This window comes from Mus musculus, chromosome 5 (assembly GCF_000001635.26).
Source record: "Mus musculus strain C57BL/6J chromosome 5, GRCm38.p6 C57BL/6J".
Lineage (NCBI taxonomy): Eukaryota > Metazoa > Chordata > Mammalia > Rodentia > Muridae > Mus > Mus musculus.
Window position 1 is genome coordinate 50218018 of NC_000071.6, and position 19088 is coordinate 50237105.

The 19088-nt window shown below is 39.3% G+C and overlaps 1 long non-coding RNA gene across 1 annotated transcript in view; it reads left to right on the forward strand.

Moving 5' to 3' along the window:
• Window positions 1-364: 364 nt before the first annotated feature.
• Gm40301 overlaps window positions 365-19088 on the forward strand; it is a 63864-nt gene continuing 45140 nt past the window's right edge. The window contains exon 1 of the long non-coding RNA XR_003955917.1: window positions 365-487. This is a non-coding gene — a long non-coding RNA (predicted gene, 40301). The remainder of the gene's footprint in view (window positions 488-19088) is intronic.

Here is a 19088-nt window from a genome sequence, read left to right on the forward strand (position 1 = left end):
TATATATTACATTCAATCTCAAAAGAAGTTTGCCCTCTTTCTTTTTCTCCCAGTTCCCTGCCCCCAACCCATTCTCCCCCAGGTCCACGCCTCCTCCATTTCCTTCAGAAAAGAGCAGGTCTCCCAGGGATATCAACCAAACATGGCATATCAAGGTGCATTAAGAACTCCCCTCATATTAAGGGTGGACAATGCATCCTAGTTGTAGGAAAAATGTTCCAAGTGTAGGCAAAAGTCAAAGACAGCCCCGGCTTACAATTTTAGGAGTCTCACAAGAATAAGCTACACAACCATAATATTTATAACGGTGGGCCTAGGTCAGAGTCACAAAGGCTCCCTTGTTGTCATTTCAGGTTCTGTGAGCCACTATGAGCCCTGCTTAGTTGATTCTCTGGGTTTGCAGTGAAGGATTCTTAACAGCAGTCACCACAGTGAAAATATATATGTGGCCACAGAAGTGTGTGGTGAAACCCCGAGTTAAACAAAGGTAAAAGTTTTCTTGTTGTAGCTTTCTATAATGGCAAGCTGTGAGACTTAAGCAACAAAGATGTGTTCTCTGATTGACCCAGAAGCTTTCACTAGCCAGTTGAAGATGCAATCAGCTAAGTTTTACTGGGGTAGGGTATGGCTCTGATCAGGTAGTACCAGTTGTCCTCATACAAAGAAGGAAATTTGGACACAGAAAGGGACACACGCAAACACCAAGTGCCAAGTGTTTAAATTGGAGTGACATAGCTATAAGTGAAGAAACCCCAAGGTTCAATGTCCACTACCAGGAGACACTGAGAAGAGGCCAGAAAGGCTTGTGTAGTTATAGTAGCAGCAGGGCTCTGCTGACACCTCAAGTTTGAGCTGCTCTTTTAAAAGAAGATGCAGAGATCAGATTTCTGTGATTCCTCCTCATAGCATGGAACTCAGATAAACTAACACATAAACAAAAACAGGTCAGCCAATGAAATAATTTCTGATTGTAAAAAGGCTTGGCTGCCCATCAGGGGTTATGTGGAAGGCTGGGAAGCTACACAGGACACAGGAATTAGTCATTTTACCTAAAGTTTAAAGAATTTGAATGGGGGACATTTCCTAGGAAGGGACAGAGGAGAGCTTTATCTCTGCAGAGACAAAGCTGCTGTGGTCCCCAACTTTTGATTCCAGACCTGCAAAGAAGAACAGGAACCTCTGCTGCTCTTGCTATGACTGCCATATGCAACTCATCTTCATGGGAGGACTAGTGCTATGATGTAAAGGTCCTTTGAAAGGATGACTGGGAATGCTTTGGTCAGCAGGGATACTGTGCCACATCTCCACTGAATGGTATCATTGCTAGATAATTTCTTCCAGATCAGGTGGATTACAGAAAGGACTCCCTCTTTCGGGGAAAAGGAAATAATCTTTGTTCTTTTACCTTTTGGAAGGGAGGCCCAACAGCTTAGGGAATAGGTGTCATTTCTTTGGAATAGATTGAGTAGGGCTAGGTTCTAGAAGCATAGAGCATTGTGGTTATGATGATGGGCTCTGGAGCTAGACTTTATAGATGCAGGACCCACATCTACTTCTTCCTACCTTGGTGAATTTGGCAAATTATTTACTCCCCCCCTTTTAAAAATCTTCATATTTTATTTATATGGGTGCGTTACCTACAGACATGTCTAGGCACCATTTGCATGCCTCTGCCTGTAGATCTTCTGGACCTGGAGCTCCAGACAGCCGTGGGCCATCATGTGGATGCTGGGAACTAAACCCCTAACAGTCACTATTATTTTTGTCCATGGATCTATTTGTCCTGCCCCTTTCTTCTTGTTGTTAAGAGGAAAGGAACAGAATTTGAGCAAGTGAAATTTAACAGAGTTTATCTGAGTAAAGGGTGTATCGTGGAGGAGTACATATTCAGAAACCTCCACCTAGCAACTGGAGCAGACAGTGATTATAGGTAGGTGAAGGAAGTGACATAGCAATCGCTGGATGGGCATAGATCAACAGTTGCCTTACTTGAACATGGCATACAGTTCAAATCCTCTGATTGGCTGACAGCCTGGCTTCTAAGATTGCCAGAAACTTTGTTAGCTTAGTGTCTTCAGACGGGGATGTTACACCCACAGACCTCTCAACAGCTTGGCTACTGCACATAATCCAGCCCAAGGCAAAAGTGATCAGAAGTATAGCAGGCATGGGCAAGGAATCGCAAGATCCACCACCCCTAGTTGAAGCACTACATGGAGTCAAGGGTTCGAAGAGAGGGAGAATCAGTTTTCTTCAGAAGATAAGCCACCTGAAAGGTTGCCCATGTATATATATGACTGATACTTATTGGACTCCTAGGAGCTGTATGTGTGTGTGTGTGTGTGTGTGTGTGTGTGTGTGTGTGTATCTGTTAAATACTGAAGAAGAGAACATGAGTTTAAGAGGAATATAATGGAGCCATGGGAAAAGGTGGATATAATAAAATACATTGTACTCTACTGTGACTTTTAAAAAATAAATAAAAACCATTTTTTAAAAAGAAATTACCCTTAGGTTGTAGTTATTTAATTTAAGCTAGATTTCACTTCACTTTATTAAGGAAGAGCTTTGGGTGAAATTTTATTGATTTCTTCCTTCTTAGGTGGTCTATTAGAGCTAACTGAAACCTTGGCATTGCTACTTGGTCACCACTCTAATGAGCTCATTTGGTTTCAGTGTTAGCTTCAGAATTCACAGTGTCAAATCAATTAGATGATTATTTATATCTTAAAAATTTTAGGTTTATTTATTTTATCTTATGTATATGAATGTTTTTCCTGTATGGAGGTATGTGCAGCAACCACATGCATGCGTTGTGCCCAGAGATAGTAAGAGGGCATTTGGATTCCCCCAGAACTGGAGTTACAGATGTTTGTGAGCAACCATGTGGCTGCTGAGAACTTAACTCCATCTTCTGTATGAACAGCAAGTGCCATTAACCAATGAATCATCTCTCTAGCTCCTCTATGCTCTCCTTCCAACATTTTTACTATTTTAACCACAGTGAGGCTACTTGATATGCCAAGGATAATATATTTGAGATGTTTTTGTCTTTTTAAAAAATTAGATATTTACTTTATATACATTTCAAAGGTTATCCCCTTTCCTAGTTCCCCCTCAGAAAATCCCTTATCCCCTTCCCCCATTCCCGTGCTCCTCAACCCACCCACTCCCACTTTCTGGTCCTGACATTCCCCTATAATGGGGTGTAGACCCTTCACAGGACCAAGGGCCTCTCCTTCCAATGATGACGAACTAGGCCATCCTCTGCTACATATACAGCCAGAGCCATGTGTGCCACCATGTGTTTTCTTTGATAGGTGATTTAGTCTCAGGGAGCTCTGCGGGTACTGGTTATTTCATATTGTTGGTCCTCCTATGGGGCTGCAAACCCCTTTGGCTCCTTTGTTACTTTCTTTAGCTCCTTCATTGGAGACCCTGTGCTCTATCCAATGGATGGCTGCCAGCATCCACTTCTGTATTTGTCAGGCACTGGCAGAGCCTCTCAGAATACAGCTTTATCAGGCTCCTGTCAGCAAGCTCTTGTTGGCATCTGCAATAGTGTCTGGGTTTGGTGGTTGTTTATGGGATGGATCCCCATGTGGGGCAGTCTCTCGATGGTCATTCTTTCAGTCTCTGCTCTGAACTTTGTCTCTGTAACTCCTTTCACTTCCTTAGAGTCACACCAAAGCATTTTATTTTATTGTGACTATTTTGAAGGATATTATTTCCCTAATTTCTTTCCCAGCCTGTTTATCCTTTGTGTAGAGAAAGACTACTGATTTGTTTGAGTTAATTTTATATCCAGCTACTTCACTGAAATTGTTTATCAGGTTTAGGAGTTCTCTGGTAGAATTTTTGGGGTCACTTATATATACTATCATATCATCTGAAAAGAGTGATATTTTGATTTCTTCCTTTCCAATTTGTATACCTTTAATTTCCTTTTGTTGTCAAATTGCTTTGGCTAGGACTTCAAGTACTATATTGAATAGGTAGGGAGAGAGTGGGCAGCCTTGTCTAGTCCCTGATTTTAGTGGGATGGCTTCCAGTTTCTCTCCATTTAGTTTGATGTTGGCTACTGGTTTGCTGTATATTGCTTTTATTATGTTTAGGTATGGACCTTGAATTACTGATCTTTCGAAGATTTTTATCATGAAGGGGTGTTGGACTTTGCAGAATGTTTTCTCAGGATCTAATGAGATGATCATGTAGTTTTGTCTTTGAGTTTGTTTATATAGTGAATTATACTGATGGATTTCCATATATTGAACCATCCTTTATCCCTGAGATGAAGCCTACTTGATCATGATGGATGATCGTTTTGATGCCTTCTTGGATTTGTTTTTTTTTTTTTTTTTTTTTGAGAATTTTATTGATATTTTTGCATCGATATTCACAATGGAAATCGATCTGAAGTTCTCTTTCTCTGTTGAGTCTTTGTGTGGTTTAGGTATCAGAGTAATTGTGGTATCATAGAACAAATTGGGTAGAGTACCTTCTGTTTCTATTTCGTGGAATAGTTTGAGGAGTATTGGAATTAGGTCTTCTTTGAAGGTCTGAAATAGAACTCTGCACTAAACCCATCAGGGCCTGGGCTCTTTTTTTTTTTTCTTTCTTTAGGGGATATGAAACTGTTTAGATCATTAATCTGAACCTTATTTAACTTTGGTACCTCTTATCTGTTGGGAAATTGTCCACTTTATCCAGGTTTTCCAGTTCTGTTGAGTATAAGTTTTTGTATTAGCATCTGATGAATTTTTTTGGATTTCCTCATGTTCTGTTGTTATGTCCCCCTTTTCATTTCTGACTTTGTTAATTTGGGTAGTCTCCCTGTGCTCTCTAGTTAGTCTGGCTATGTATGGGTTTATCAATCTTGTTGATATTCTCAAAAAACCAGTTCCTGGTTTGGTTGATTCATTGTATAGTTCTTTTTGTATCCATTTGTTTGATTTTAGTCATGAGTTTAATTACTTCTTGCCCTCTACTCCTCTTGTGTGAATTTGCTTCCTTTTGTTCTAGAGTTTTTAGGTGTGTTGTCAAGCTGCTAGTGTATGCTCTCTCTAGTTTCTTTTTGGAGGCACTCAGAGCTATGAGGTTTTGTCTTAGGACTTCTTTCATTATATACCATAAGTTTGGGTATGTTGTGGCTTCATTTTCATTAAACTCTAAAAAGTCTTTAATTTCTTTCTTTATTTCTTCCTTGATCAAGTTATTATTGAGTAGAGTGTTGTTCAACTTCCACGTGTATATGGGATTTGTATTATTTATGTTGTTATTGAAGATCAGATTTAGTCTGTGGTGATCTGATAGGATGCATGGGGCTATTTCAATATTTTTTTAATCTGTTAAGGCCTGTTTTGTGACAGATTATATGGTCATTTTTGGAGAAGGTACCATGAAGTGCTGAGCAGAAGGTATATCCTTTTGTTTTAGGATAAAATGTTCTGTAGATATCTGTTAAATCCATTTGTTTCATAACTTCTGTTAGTTTTACTGTTTCCCTGTTTAGTTTCTGTTTCCAGGATCTGTTCATTGAGTGGGGTGTTAAAGTCTCCCACTATTATTGTGTGCAGTGCTATATGTGGTTTGAGCGTTACTAAAGTTTCTTTAATGAATGTGGATGCCCTTGCATTTGGAGCATATCTGTTCAGAATTAATAGTTCATCTTGGTAGATATTACATTTGCTGATTCTGAAGTGTCCCTCCTTGTCTTTTTTGATAACTTTAGGTTGAAAGTCAATTTTGTTCAATATTAGAATGGGTACTCCAGCTTGTTTCTTAGGACCATTTTCTTGGAAAATTATTTTCCATCCTTTTACTCTGAGGTAGTGTCTGGTTTTGTCCCTGAGGTGGGTTTCCTGTATGCAGCAAAATGTTGGGTCCTGTTTATGTAGCCAGTCTGTTAGTCTACATCTTTTTATTTGGGAATTGAATGGATTGATATTAAGAGATATTAAGGAAAAGTCATTGTTGCTTCCTATTTTTTTTTTTTTTTTGGTTGTTGTTAGAGTTGGAATTCTGTTTTTGAGGATATCTTCTTTTAGGTTTGTTGTAGGGTTACTTTCTTGCTTTTTCTAGGGCATAATTTCCCTCCTTATTTTGAAGTTTTTCCTTTATTATCCTTTGAAAGGCTGCATTTTCTTTGATTGTTGTGTTCATGTTTTCTATGTTATCTTTTGCACATGAGATTTTCTCTTCCATCTTTTGTATTCTGTTGGTGATGTTTGCATCTATAGCTCCTGATTTTTTCCCTAGGATTTCTATTTCCAGTGTTGTCTCCCTTTGTGATTTCTTTGTTGTTTCTACTTCCATTTTTTACATCTTAGATTCTTTTGTTCCATTCCTTAACCTGTTTGGTTGTGTTTTCCTCTAATTCTTAAAGGGATTTTTGTGTTTCTTCTTTAAGGGCTTCTAGCTGTTTACCTGTGTTCTCCTGTAATTCTTTAAGGGATTTTTGTGTTTCCTCAAGCGCTTCTACCTGTTAGTTGTGTTCTCCTATATTTCTTTAAGGGAGTTATTAATGTCCTTCTTAAAATCCTCTACCAGCATAATGAGATATGATGCTAAATCTGAATATGCTTTTTCAGTGTGTTGTGGTATCCAGGACTCACTGTTGTGGGAGTACTGGGTTCTGATGATGCCAAGTAGTCTTGGTTTCTATTGGTAAGATTCTTGTGTTTACCTTTTGCCATCTGGTAATTTCTGGTATTAGATGTTCTTGCTGTCTCTGGCTGGAGGTTGTTCTTCCTGTGAGTCTGTAAGCGTGTGTCAGACTCTCCTGGCAAGACCAGTGCACAGAGGGCTGCGGAACAGGCAGACCTCCTGTTGCAGACACAGGCCCGTAGGAACCTGTCCCAGCTGCTTTGCTGCTTCTGAGGCCTCTATTCTCCTGAGTGGACCTGCCTTAGAGAGAGACACTGGAGAAAAAATGGCAGTATCATCTGAGTCCCAGGGTCAGAGCACTCCCTGGAGGCAACCTCTCCTCTGGCAGGGAAGGTGCACCTATTTGAGACTCTTTATGTGCATATAACCTATTGGGAAGAACATGACTGTAGCCATTCGGAAATAGTGATAAGGAATTAAAGTACTCTCCTTAACGAGAATACTTATGAAAAAACTTATCAAACTCAACCAATTAAAAGTTTAGGCAATAAAGATAGTCCATCAGTATAAAAGTCCATCTGGTCTTGGTGTTTGGGGCATGTTGGCAGTTAAGATTCAGAGTAACTACAAAATTATCTCATTAAAAAGTTATCTATTTTTGTAGTTACCTTGGCAATACAGCTATAGTTCACCCAGAGAACTCCTAAAATTACAGTCTAAAACTTGTTTATTCCAAAAATATCTTCTTTAAAATTTCTTGTTATTTTATGTGTATGGATGTTTGTCCGGCTTATTTATCAGCATACCACGTGTCCTTGGTGTCCATGGAGGTGAAAAGAGGGCATCAGATCCCTGGAACTGGGGTTACAAAGCAATTACCAGCTGCCACATGGGTGTTGGGAATTGAACCCAAGTCCTTGGGAAGAGAAGCCAGTATCCTTAATGACTAAATGGTTTCTCCAGCCCCAAAAGACTCTTGAGGAATTTAGTTAGATTTAACTAAATTGTTTTTATTTAATCCCTTTCTAGTCTCTGTCTAGTAAAAAAATGTGTTTAAATAAGGTGAAAGATCTGAAAACACAAGTCTATGGAGCTCAAATTTAATAGAGAACTCACCCATGACTCCACATGCTACAAATATCAATGGGTCAGGTGGATCCTTCAAAACTGTGTTTGGTGCTCCTGGGCTTCTTGCTTATGTACTTCAGACAGCAACTCTCATGACGAGCTGTTGAGAGGGAAACTTTAGACAAATCAATTTTAGCAGAGTTCATTTGAACAAAGAAATGATTTACAAATTGGGTCATTCCCCGATCCAGTTAAGATTCAAAAACTCCACTTAGTGTTGTGGATAGTCAGTATTTAAATACAGAAATAGCCCAGTAACACTCAATATTTCTCTAATTTGGGCATGTCTGAGTAGTTAACAGCTTCTGAATGACTAAGTTCTTGACTGCTATGATCGTCCAAGCCTCAGGTAGTCGCCATAAGTACACACTCCTTCCTTAGAGAGCTTGCATCTATTTACATATTAAATACAGTTATAATTTTCTGTGTATATGAACAGTTTCAGACCACATTCTGTTAACATTCTGCACTTTGTAAAATGGGGGATAATTATAGCATGTACTACAGAAGAGTCAAGTATTGTAAGAATTCTGTGCTAATATGTCGCCTAGGTATAATCATATTTAGGGACATGGATAGAAGGATTACTGAGGATCGATCACCCATTATAGAACTCTATAGATAACTTGCTATAAGTACACAATTAGTTTTATAAGTGTACAGTGGCTTTCAGTCACCAACATACAGTTCCATTGAGAACCAGGGGCTACCTTAGCCAGACTACCCTGTCTTCTTGTCTGTCTGGAGGTAGTCTTTCCCATGCTTTTCTGCATTGGGCTTGGATCTGTCTTATGTTAAAGTCTTTTTTTTTTTTTTTTTTTTTTTTGTGGCCTCTACCAGGCTGTTGTGTGTTAACTCTCCATCAATAGCTTCTAGCCTGGGGACCTTGACTGATGTCCTGTGTTCAATCCTCAGCCTGTTACCTTTATGGCCTCACCGAATGACTTCTCTGTGCTTGCTTGCTCTACCTTAGAAGTGCTGGGGTTGAGTTTTATTTTAAAGACATCTTAGTATAACAATGGCAGATTAAATATGCATTTCTCAGGTTCCTTCCTTATAATCTATGAAGTAGCCATGTTCACTCTATAGATGTGGTCTTGGCTAGCTTATGTCATTGGAGCATTAGAATGCCTGGCCCATGGTGCTCAGTAACATTACCACAAATGCTCCTATTAGCACCAATTCTATCATTTTTATCTTTCTCTTTAGGCTATGCTCACCTCAGCTTGTACTTGAGAGCAGAGCAATATCATCTGCTTTATTTAGGTCGATGCTCATATCTTGTTCATACCACAAGTTACATATTGCCCACTCCTTTCCTGTTCTCCACTATTTCTTTGAGCAGGGGCTGTAAACGGGTATTTCAGCTTCTCATCCACCACCATGTCATTTACAGATGCAGGAAGACCAAACGTGGCTAAGTCAGATCAACATGGCCTGTGTTTAAAAGCTGAGGTCAGCTTGTCACATTTTTATTTGGAAAATCTTTGAATTTGGGTTCTACCTTTGAAAGTCACAGCTGGGGCTGGAGAGATGGTTCAGCACTTAACAGCACTGACTGCTCTTCCAGATGTCCTGAGTTTAAATCCCAGCAACCACATGGTGGCTCACTGTCTGTAATGAGATCTGATGCCCTCCTCTGGTGTGTCTGAAGACAGCTACAGTGACTTATATATAATAAATAAATCTTTTTAAAAAGTGTTTGTTTTTTTTAAAGGACTGGAGAGATGGCTCAGCGGTTAAGAGCACCAACTGTTCTTCTGAAGGTCCTGAGTTCAAATCCCAGCAACCACTTGGTGTCTCACAACCATCTGTAATGAGATCCAATGCCTTCTTCTGGGGTGTCTGAAAATAGCTACAGTGTACTTACATATAATAAATAAATATTAAAAAAAGAAAGTCACAGCCATTGAGCAAAAAGGAGAGCTGAATGGGAATGATATTTGGAAGAACAATTTAGCAATTCAGTGACTTCATTGTGAAGCACTGTCATGTATGCCTTTTCACCAATTTTCAAAGCATGCTTGTCTGTGTATATATGCATTCCTTTTCATTCTCTTGGGAGCACTGTGGGATTCCTACACTCAAAATTGAGATATTATATAGCTTTGATGTGGAACAGAGGGCAGTGTCAGCATCTTTGCAAGTGGGGCCAATGGAGAAGCTCAGGGTCTGGCCTTCTGACCACCCTTCTTACTATATCCTGACTTGGTTATATATTGCACCAGAACCACAGCCTTCCTCCCTGTGCCTCTTATCCCTTCTGCTTCTTTTCTGGACACTTCACTGTTTATGGTTCTGAAGAAGAGTTTAATGTTTATTATATAATGGTTTGCTGTGCAGTGCCTTGGGCCTCTTGGAGGAAGGTACAATATAAATCTCATAAATAAATAATAAATAAGTGGTATAAGCAGGAGAGAAATTATGCATTTTAGGTGAGTTGTAAAGAACATTGAACGACCTATAAAATGTATTTGTTGGAGTAAAGAGACAGGGAGGGAAATACAGACAGTCATTTTACATACAGAAGTGAGGGAGGCTGGCCATCATTTTATGCATAGAAAACTCACCAAGATTTTTAACTCTTCAGGAAGCTGACTCCGCGTGCTCTTTTGGGCTAGATGACAGGTGAGGAGCAAAGCTGGGAGGCAGGTAGCTCAGTGTTCATTTCCTCTGCATGCCACAGAGGAACGATGAAAACGACATTGAGAACCCAAGTCTATGACTCTTAGAAGTTTGTAACTGCGGGTGAATTTGGAGAAGGCTCTTAAGGAGGAAACCTGATCTGTAAAACCCCACAAGTCCTGATCAGAGTCCAAACCGCTCCATTACGGCCTCCTAATGGGTCTGGGGTTTGTGGTTCTAAAGGCGGCAAAGGATCCTGGTTTATGAACGTCATTGTGAGCCTTCCATGCTGCCCGGTGTGCAGGCTATACTTACTTTTAATTTAATGCTAACTTTGGCTTCATTGTTGCAGAAACAGGCAGTTGATCTTTGACAATATTTGGTCTGTTTTATCAAAGATAGAATTCTCCAGTCAAGAGATTTGAAGTTATGTTTACATTTAAAAAGTAGGCAGACGTGTAGGGCAGTTATATGAGTAGGATTTAGGCCATGTTTACAACGTTCTATACTGACTCTTTCTTTAGAGGCACATTTCACTTGCCTGTTGTAAATGCCAGAGCTGACTCTGCTTCTCTTTCCTGTTTCTGCTCAACCAAATCCAACTATTTCTCTTGTTCCCCACTGTCTTTTAGTTTGGATTAGATATCCTTTTTGGGGTTAGGCGAGTGGCCACCCTTGTGGTTTTTCTATGGAAAAATCCAGATAGATTTGTTCTTTGTTCAGATCACCCAAGAAAGAAAAAGGGAAACAAATTTAAAGTATTTACCTCTTATATCAGTCAAAAGAAGAAGAGAAGAATTTCCACTTGAAATCTACCATAGTCTGTCATATCAACTTTCACTTTTTTGTATCAAAATACCTGACACAGGCAACCAAAGTTGGGAAATCTTTCTTTTGGATCATAGTTTCAGAGAGATGCCAGTCTTTCCTAGTGGAGAAAGCATTGTAGCACCAGTTTCAATGGAGATAGATTCACATGGATGTTAGCCAGGTAGGAGAGAGAGAGAGAGAGAGAGAGAGAGAGAGAGAGAGAGAGAGAGAGAGAGAGAGAGAGAGAGAGAGAGATGGGAACCATGGGCATGTGTTTCTTTCAAAGGCTTATCACTAGTGATTGTGATTCTATCAGCCAAGCCTTGCCTTCTAAATATTCCACAGCCTTTAAGAAAAGAACAAATGATGAGTAGGTGGGGAGCAAGTTCAAAACATTAGCATATCATTCATGAAGTGACATAATTTCATTCCTGTGTTCTTAAACTTGAGATCCACAAAAATCTCAACTTACCTTTATTTTTCTACCCTACCATGAGATTGACAATGGAAAACTATGTAGGTTCAGGGAACAATGGCTCATCAGCTGATGCAACTTACTAAGCAGATGCCAGATGCAAAGAGTAGATTAGGATACACTAGCCGGGGGGAGGGGGGGAGCCACTGGGTCTCTGCTTACAATGGTGGTGGACATTCACCCTTGAGCTCAGGAGAGTCACCGACTTTCCAGGAGGATATCAGGCTTTACTTATTGACTGTGCATCACTGAATTGCTAGATTCTTTGAGCTTCATGTCTCACAGGCAAATTTGTTACTCTGATGTAACATGATGCCCACTGCTCTTCCTACCTGTTGCTTACTTCATTCTAAGAACAATGGAGACTCTTTCCTACATTTTCTGGTTATGTTTTCTGCTTCTTCTCTGGGTTACTTTTTTAACCTTTTCTTTCACATGAATGTCCTTTAGCTGTATTAGGGATGTAGTGGCATTTATGGCTAGGAAAATGTGTCACCTGCATACAATGAAATACCATGCAGCCTTCAAATGGAAAAAAGAATAAAAAGCAATGTCAGCATAGGTAGAAATGGAGAACAATTTTCTCAATTAAAAAGGATGGGTGTGGGAAAAGGATGCTGCATGTCCTCACCATGGTCTAAAACAACTGGACCGTTAGGAGAGGGGAGCAGTGACTGCAGGGGTTGGAGATAAGGGGAAGGTGACGACGATGGTCAGTATCACGGAGATGTACTTCAGCAGGAATAATACATGTTTACATATAGCACGACAAAATGTATTTGAAATTGAGAGTTGTACCTTTCAAAACTGCCAAGAATATGCATTTCAAAGTTCTCATGTTAAAAATGTATGTATTTAAAAGAACTGGCTCACCCATGAAATAGTTGCAGGTCATACCATCAGGTCATAGTCCAGACATATATGCATCTATAATTATCTATTTGCAAAGGATAAAATACAAAAGAACTAAGCAGAGAAACATGATATAAATAGAAAAAAGAAGAACAACAAAAACTCCCTAAAAAGCAGTAAAAAGTATAACACACACACACACTCACACACACACACACACACTCACACACACACACTCACACTCACACACACACACACTCTCTCTCTCTCTCACACACACACACACACTCACATGCACACACACTCACACACACACTCACACACACACACACACACACACACACACACACACACACACATACACACACACATATGGTATCATTTCTGAGACTTTTTGAGATGGGTTTTGCAGTGTAGTTTAAGCTAGCTTGAGATTTGCTACCTTGAGATCTTGGCTCTTCTGGCTCAGCCTCCTGAATGCTCAGACCTTGGATGAGGGCTGTAATATACTGATTTCCTATTTTTACTTATTTTTGTTCTTCCAGTTTCATCCAGTTTCTGAAGATCCGAAGGTGAACTAATGCTGATTAATAGCAGGACGTATTCAGACTTTTAAAAAACTAGAATGGTATCATCAACTAAAACTTAGATGCCTGCAAAGGCAGAGTTCTGTTGAAGGCATCCACAGCCAGTCCTCACAGACTGGAAAGTTTATATGGAAAAAATAGCCAAGATTTCAATTACAAATCCCCAGATGCAAAGGTCTAAAAAGTTTGTGTTTACCTTTGTGGTGCCCTCTCTCTCCCTTTGTCCCCCGCTGTCTTTGTTTCTGTCTCTGTCTCTGTCTCTGTCTCTGTCTCTGTCTCTGTCTCTCTCCTGCCCGTTATGTATGTTAGAATCCTTCCTGGCCACATTTGTCACTCTCATGAAGCATCTCATACCATGGACTTGGAGTAAAGGTAGCATTGTCTTGTTGATGGAGGAGATGAGGCCAGCTGGCCATCTGTGACACGATGGTCCCTGGATTAATTGTCAGCATGGGAGGCCATGTCTGCTTTCCCCTGTGATGCCTGCCTCAGAGGCCGTCAAGCAGAAGCTTCGCATTCTCCTCGGGCTTTCTCTGGACTCTATACGTGGGCACTTTGTTTTAGGTTTTCTGACAAATTGGTCCTATTTTATTTTTATTTTCTAGAACTACTTGAGTAAATGTGATGTTCTATTGGGACCTTTTTAATGTGAGCTTAGTTGTGGATCTCTTATTTACTGTCATTTCAATGGTGTGTGAGAGGGAAAAATTAAATATGTATATCCCACTCTGTTTTGAACTTGAAATCTTTATTAACATAAATACAGACTTAATATAATATTCATTTATGTATAAGTCTTTATTAACATGCATTAACATATGGGAGGACCTCAGAAGGGATGAGGTATTATTCAAAATTAATGAACTGAATGAGTTCCCTCTACTTACTGCCATTTATTCTCCTGTGAGCACTGGGGCACCCACATTCTGAGAATTCTCTAGGCCCAGGCTTTTGCAGTGATGAAGAGCACTGCAGACAATATGTCTCCAGCCTCTCCACTAAACTTGCAGTTTGATACTTGAATCCGCAGTGTGAGTCTTTCACTGATGGGCTCCCTGCGTTATAAAAGACAGCTATTAGCATGACTATTTTTTCCCATTCGGTATGAGAACAGTCTGAAGATTCCACCCTTGAACCAGGAGGAAATCCTGACTCTAGTCTGACCAAGTCTAGTCTCAGACTCTTTCTTCTCCTTTTTCTTAGTTATTTTATGTATTTCCATCTCAAATGTTATCCCTTTTCCCAGTTTCCCCTCCACAGCCCCTCTATCCCCTTCCCACTCCCCTTCCTCTATGAGGGTGCTCCACACCCACCAAACTGCTCCTGCCTCAGCAACCTAGCATTCTCCTACCCTGGGGCATTGAGCATCCACAGTCTCAGACTTTTAAGGCACCCAGACTGTGGTCTATTTCAGTAGCCTGAAGAAACTGAGATGGGAAAATTCAGAATCAATGGAATTTCAGAGAGTCTAGTATCAGAAGTGGAAATGCTCAGTGTGAGGAAACCCACTCGGAGGTGAGAGGTTCTATGTCTGAAACCGCTCACTGATCTTTGGATTTGCTTCAGGAATCAGTTACTTCACTTGGTCATTACATTTGTCATAATCTCTTACCTCCTCTATGTCTGAATGCACAGATTCTTCACGTACCGAGTTTTCCTGTTCCTTCCTTAGTTGGCTTCCTAGGGAGTGCTGCAAAGTAAGCATTGTAAAAACTACTGGTTATATGGTATTTATTGATAAAGCTCTATCTTTCTGCTTGTATGTTCTTTTGTATTAACAAGGATCTGAATTGAATGCTTGCTTATCATATATGTTTCTGGAAAAGTTATATTCTACAAATAATACGACTGTAGAACATGTAAAACCTATAACAAAAACTCGAATATATTCCAGGCATGAATCTTAAAATTTGGAGTGTACATTTTCAGTCTCTCCATAACAGTCACAGAAGTATAGGCACACACAGTTTTGTTTTTGTACCAGTATAACAATGGTCTAAAATGGGTTTAGTTTTGTTAAGATATTTATAAATAACTTCATAACCCATAAATTTTTTTTTCTGGATAAGATACAGTATTTTCTGCATTTTCACTCTCCCCATGCTCTGATTCCTTGTTTATCTTTTATAGTAGTAGCAGGAATGTTATACCGAAAGCTAAATGAGAGTCAATGTATTTAACCTTGAGAAACAAGAAGGAAGTCATGGTATCTCTGTAATTTATTTGAAGTATGGGTTCTACATATTGGCCCACGTTTGCTCATGAATTTTTCGTCAGCAATAAATCCTTCAGTTAAGACGTGTATTTGCTTATTTGAATGGATGCACTCAAGCACTGATAGAAAGAGAGAAGGTATCAGTTGTTTTGTCCTTTCCTGGCCTTCCTCATCTTCCAGGGCTTGCTGTCCAGCTAAGTTCATAGATGCACAAGATAATGTGATGCTGCAGCCTTTATTAGAGCATCAATAGATTCCAGAGCCAGCAGCATGGAGTGCATGCAAAACTTCTTCCTCTTATGCGCACATTAATTAAGTCATTTTTTTTCTGGATCATGTAAACTTCGTTACTACACCCCTTTCTGCATTACTTTTATTTTTCCATTAGTTTAAATATATATAGTCCCTTCTTAGTCTCCTTCCTTCCTTCTCACCCTCCTCTGATCTCTTCAGTATATTGCCTCCACCACTCACTGTTACTATTCTAGCATCTTTTTATCTATCATCTACCATCACGAGTTCCGATGGGGTACATATTACATTTGTACCTTACCCCTATCACTTGCCAGTTGTGGAATATTGGGTAATATCTAAACTTTGGAAGCCCCCTATTCCTTGTTTGTAAAATGGGCATTGTAAGAGTGCCTATCTCAGTTCATGTAAATATTAAATTTGTTCATGGTGTTTAGGACAGTGGTAGTCAAAATGTGTTCCAGCTATTTTGATAATCATTAGAAAACTTTGATATTTTAATTTTCTATAGGATCTGAGCAAAAATAGCAGATAAAATTTGTAATCTTTTCTTAGATTACCTCCTCCCCCAACTCCATTTCTTCTCTATGGATACTTTAATCTGTAACCAAAATGCAGCCCGTGTATTTTTTCAATCTCATGACCTTCATGCCTCCGTACCTTTGCACATGCTGTTCTATTTACTTGAATGCACATCTCACCTTGGCATGAATAAAGAGATGCAGAGGACAAAGGTCCAGGTGTTCTCATTTTCAAGCTTTGGATTTTCTGCTCTGTCACACAGCCTCTTTCTGGTTTGTTCTCTGTGTTGCTATTTCAAGAGAGTCACTGGGAACTTAGCAGTGATGGGGGTAGCTTGGTCCTGGTACTAAGAAACCTCTCAAAAGTAACATTTTTATCTGCAAACTCTCAGTTGACTCCTTTTTAAAAAGTTACATTTTATTTATTTGGTGAACATGTGGGCATGCCTATGTGCCTGTGCATGCATGCATGCATCTCTCTCTCTCTCTCTCTCTCTCTCTCTCTCTCTCTCTCTCTCTCTCTCTCACTGTGTGTGTGTGTGTGTGTATGCATGCATGTGTGTGTGTGCATGTGTATTTGTGCACATTTATGCCTTTGAAGTCAGAGGACAACTTATAAGAAGTAGTTCTCTCTTTCTACCATATAGATCTCAGGTATGTAACATAAGTCATCAAACTTGGTGGCAGGCGCCTTTACCCATTGTACCCTAAGGATATATTCCCTAATAATCTATTCTTATACTATTTAGGGTAACATTGGCACCAATCCTTTTGACATGGGGGTGTTTGAATATAACTTCAGGCTACTACCAATAATTACTATTATTCTGGGTGGCCAAGTGGATATTGTCACTATGTGCTTATATTATGGATAGATTGTCTCTATTGGCAGGAGCTGGGACCCCGTTGTTCTTCTTTCATTACTCCTTGTTGTCCCCTTCCTTGTGGTGCCTGAAGCCAGCTCAGCAGATCTGTCTTTATGTTGCATCTTTCTCAAGGTGTCTGTTACTCCTTTCATTAATGTAGATAATCAGAGCTTGATTGTAAAGTATGCCTGGGCCAAATACAAGGGCTTTTAAAATTGTCTGCTGTTTTAGATTATCCAGGCCACTGATCCTCCTTCCTCAGCATAGATAAGTGAGAGTGAACTGGGCTGAAAACTTTTAAGCAGAACCAATTGATAAAATAAATGAGATTTAAAAATCATTTCAATTACCATTAAAAAGGTATTTCTTTTAATTTTTAAAAACATTTTTTTATATTTCAAAACTGTAAATATATTTGGTTTTAAATTGCTTCATGATGGAAAATATTTTCTATGATGCATGCATTCACAGAATACTAGTGATATACATTTAAGGAAGTAATGAGAAGAATTGAAAATAAAGATAAGAGGTCAGTCAGCTTCAGGTTCAATGTCAAATCTTACAACCAAGCCTATGTTTCATCTTGGTAACAGTCAGCATATGAGACACTTTAAATTCAGAAAACCTCTTTCTATAGTATAGGCTACAATTGTTTACCCCTAATAAACAATGGCCATTTAGAGAAGGTCATTTCTGGAATGTATATTTAAAAATAAAAAGATTACTTCTTGTGCTCAGCTTCATATTTTCCCCATGCACCACTGAATGCAAGTAGAAATGTTTCTACATGCCACTAGACTGGGAATTTAGGGGACAATTCCTCAAAGGAACAATGTTGTAAATGGGAGTCAGTGTCACAAAATACCCTTCAGGTGCATAATGAGATAAATAGATTTCTGAGGTTGGCTTGGGAATTAGGAGCATAATGTAAGAGGCAATGATGAGTTTCTGGGCAGGTGACACATAAACAAAGCTTATGAAACATTACCCATTTTACATTGGGATTTGCTAAGCTAAAGCTTTAAGTTTCCCATAGCACCTATGAATAATCATTTAAATATAGGCTTTGAGACTTGGGGAAAGAGTGCATTATTTACTCTAAAGACAAAAATCTTTCTTGGAGTTATTGCAGTCCGTCATGCAGAGGCATAACTGGGGAACTTGGAAAATGCAACATTTTCTCTTGATAGCCCATTACTTTATACGTCTCATAAATTATTATCCAGGGCTAGGGAGTAGTCGCAGTTAGGGGCTCACACCAGTGATGATGGAACTGAGTGCCAGAGCACTCCTGATCCTCCACAGGGTGAAATTCTGCAGATTTTTTTCTTGGCTTTTTGCCTCTGGTGTTGGGTGAAGAAGAGGGACGAGTAAGTGACAAGTGCTATGTATAGTCTTTGTTTGACTCTGGCTTAGGACTTGGCAAATTTTGGCCCACAGAAATTTCTGCCACCCAGCTGGCTTGCTGAAGGAAGAACTGAGCAGTCCTCAACACAGACATTATGCTGTTGGGTTGAATATAGGCTGTTCCCAGGGTTATCTCCATGGCTCCAATAGAGCCCAAATATGGCCATACTAAAGCTGTGACCTGGTTGACTTGTTGAATAATGACTTTTCTCTTCTTTGGAGAGAAAAAAAAATACAAAATGGTACAGAAAATGTTTGTCCCCATGTTGAATTAGAGACCTGGTTTCCTTGTCAAGGGATGAGTAATTAAATTAAATTATGGCTACTTATTCAAATTGATGATGTATCATTATTAGTTTATCCAATTAAGCATATTTTATGGAGATTATAGCTTGGTTATAGACAGGTGAATAAAAAGATGACTTGAATAAAACCTAAGGGGCAGAGGCAGACATATAACTATGGTATGAATTGACGATGTTTCACAATAAATATACTATTGGGGAATAGTGGAAGAGTGTCAATGCAAGAGTAAAATAAATGATTGATTGTGGTGTCTAAATGGCAACTGAAGGAGAAAGGCTTTTAGTTTTCGATTAGTTTAGTTTTTAAGGATGACATAAGAGATGAGTATCAGCAAACTAAACATTTTGGAGAGAAGGCACAGAAGTATGAATCTTTGAACAGCCTTTGGGGAAAGATACAGTCATGGCCCTGGAAGTAGGCCAAAGGTTTTGAATTGAA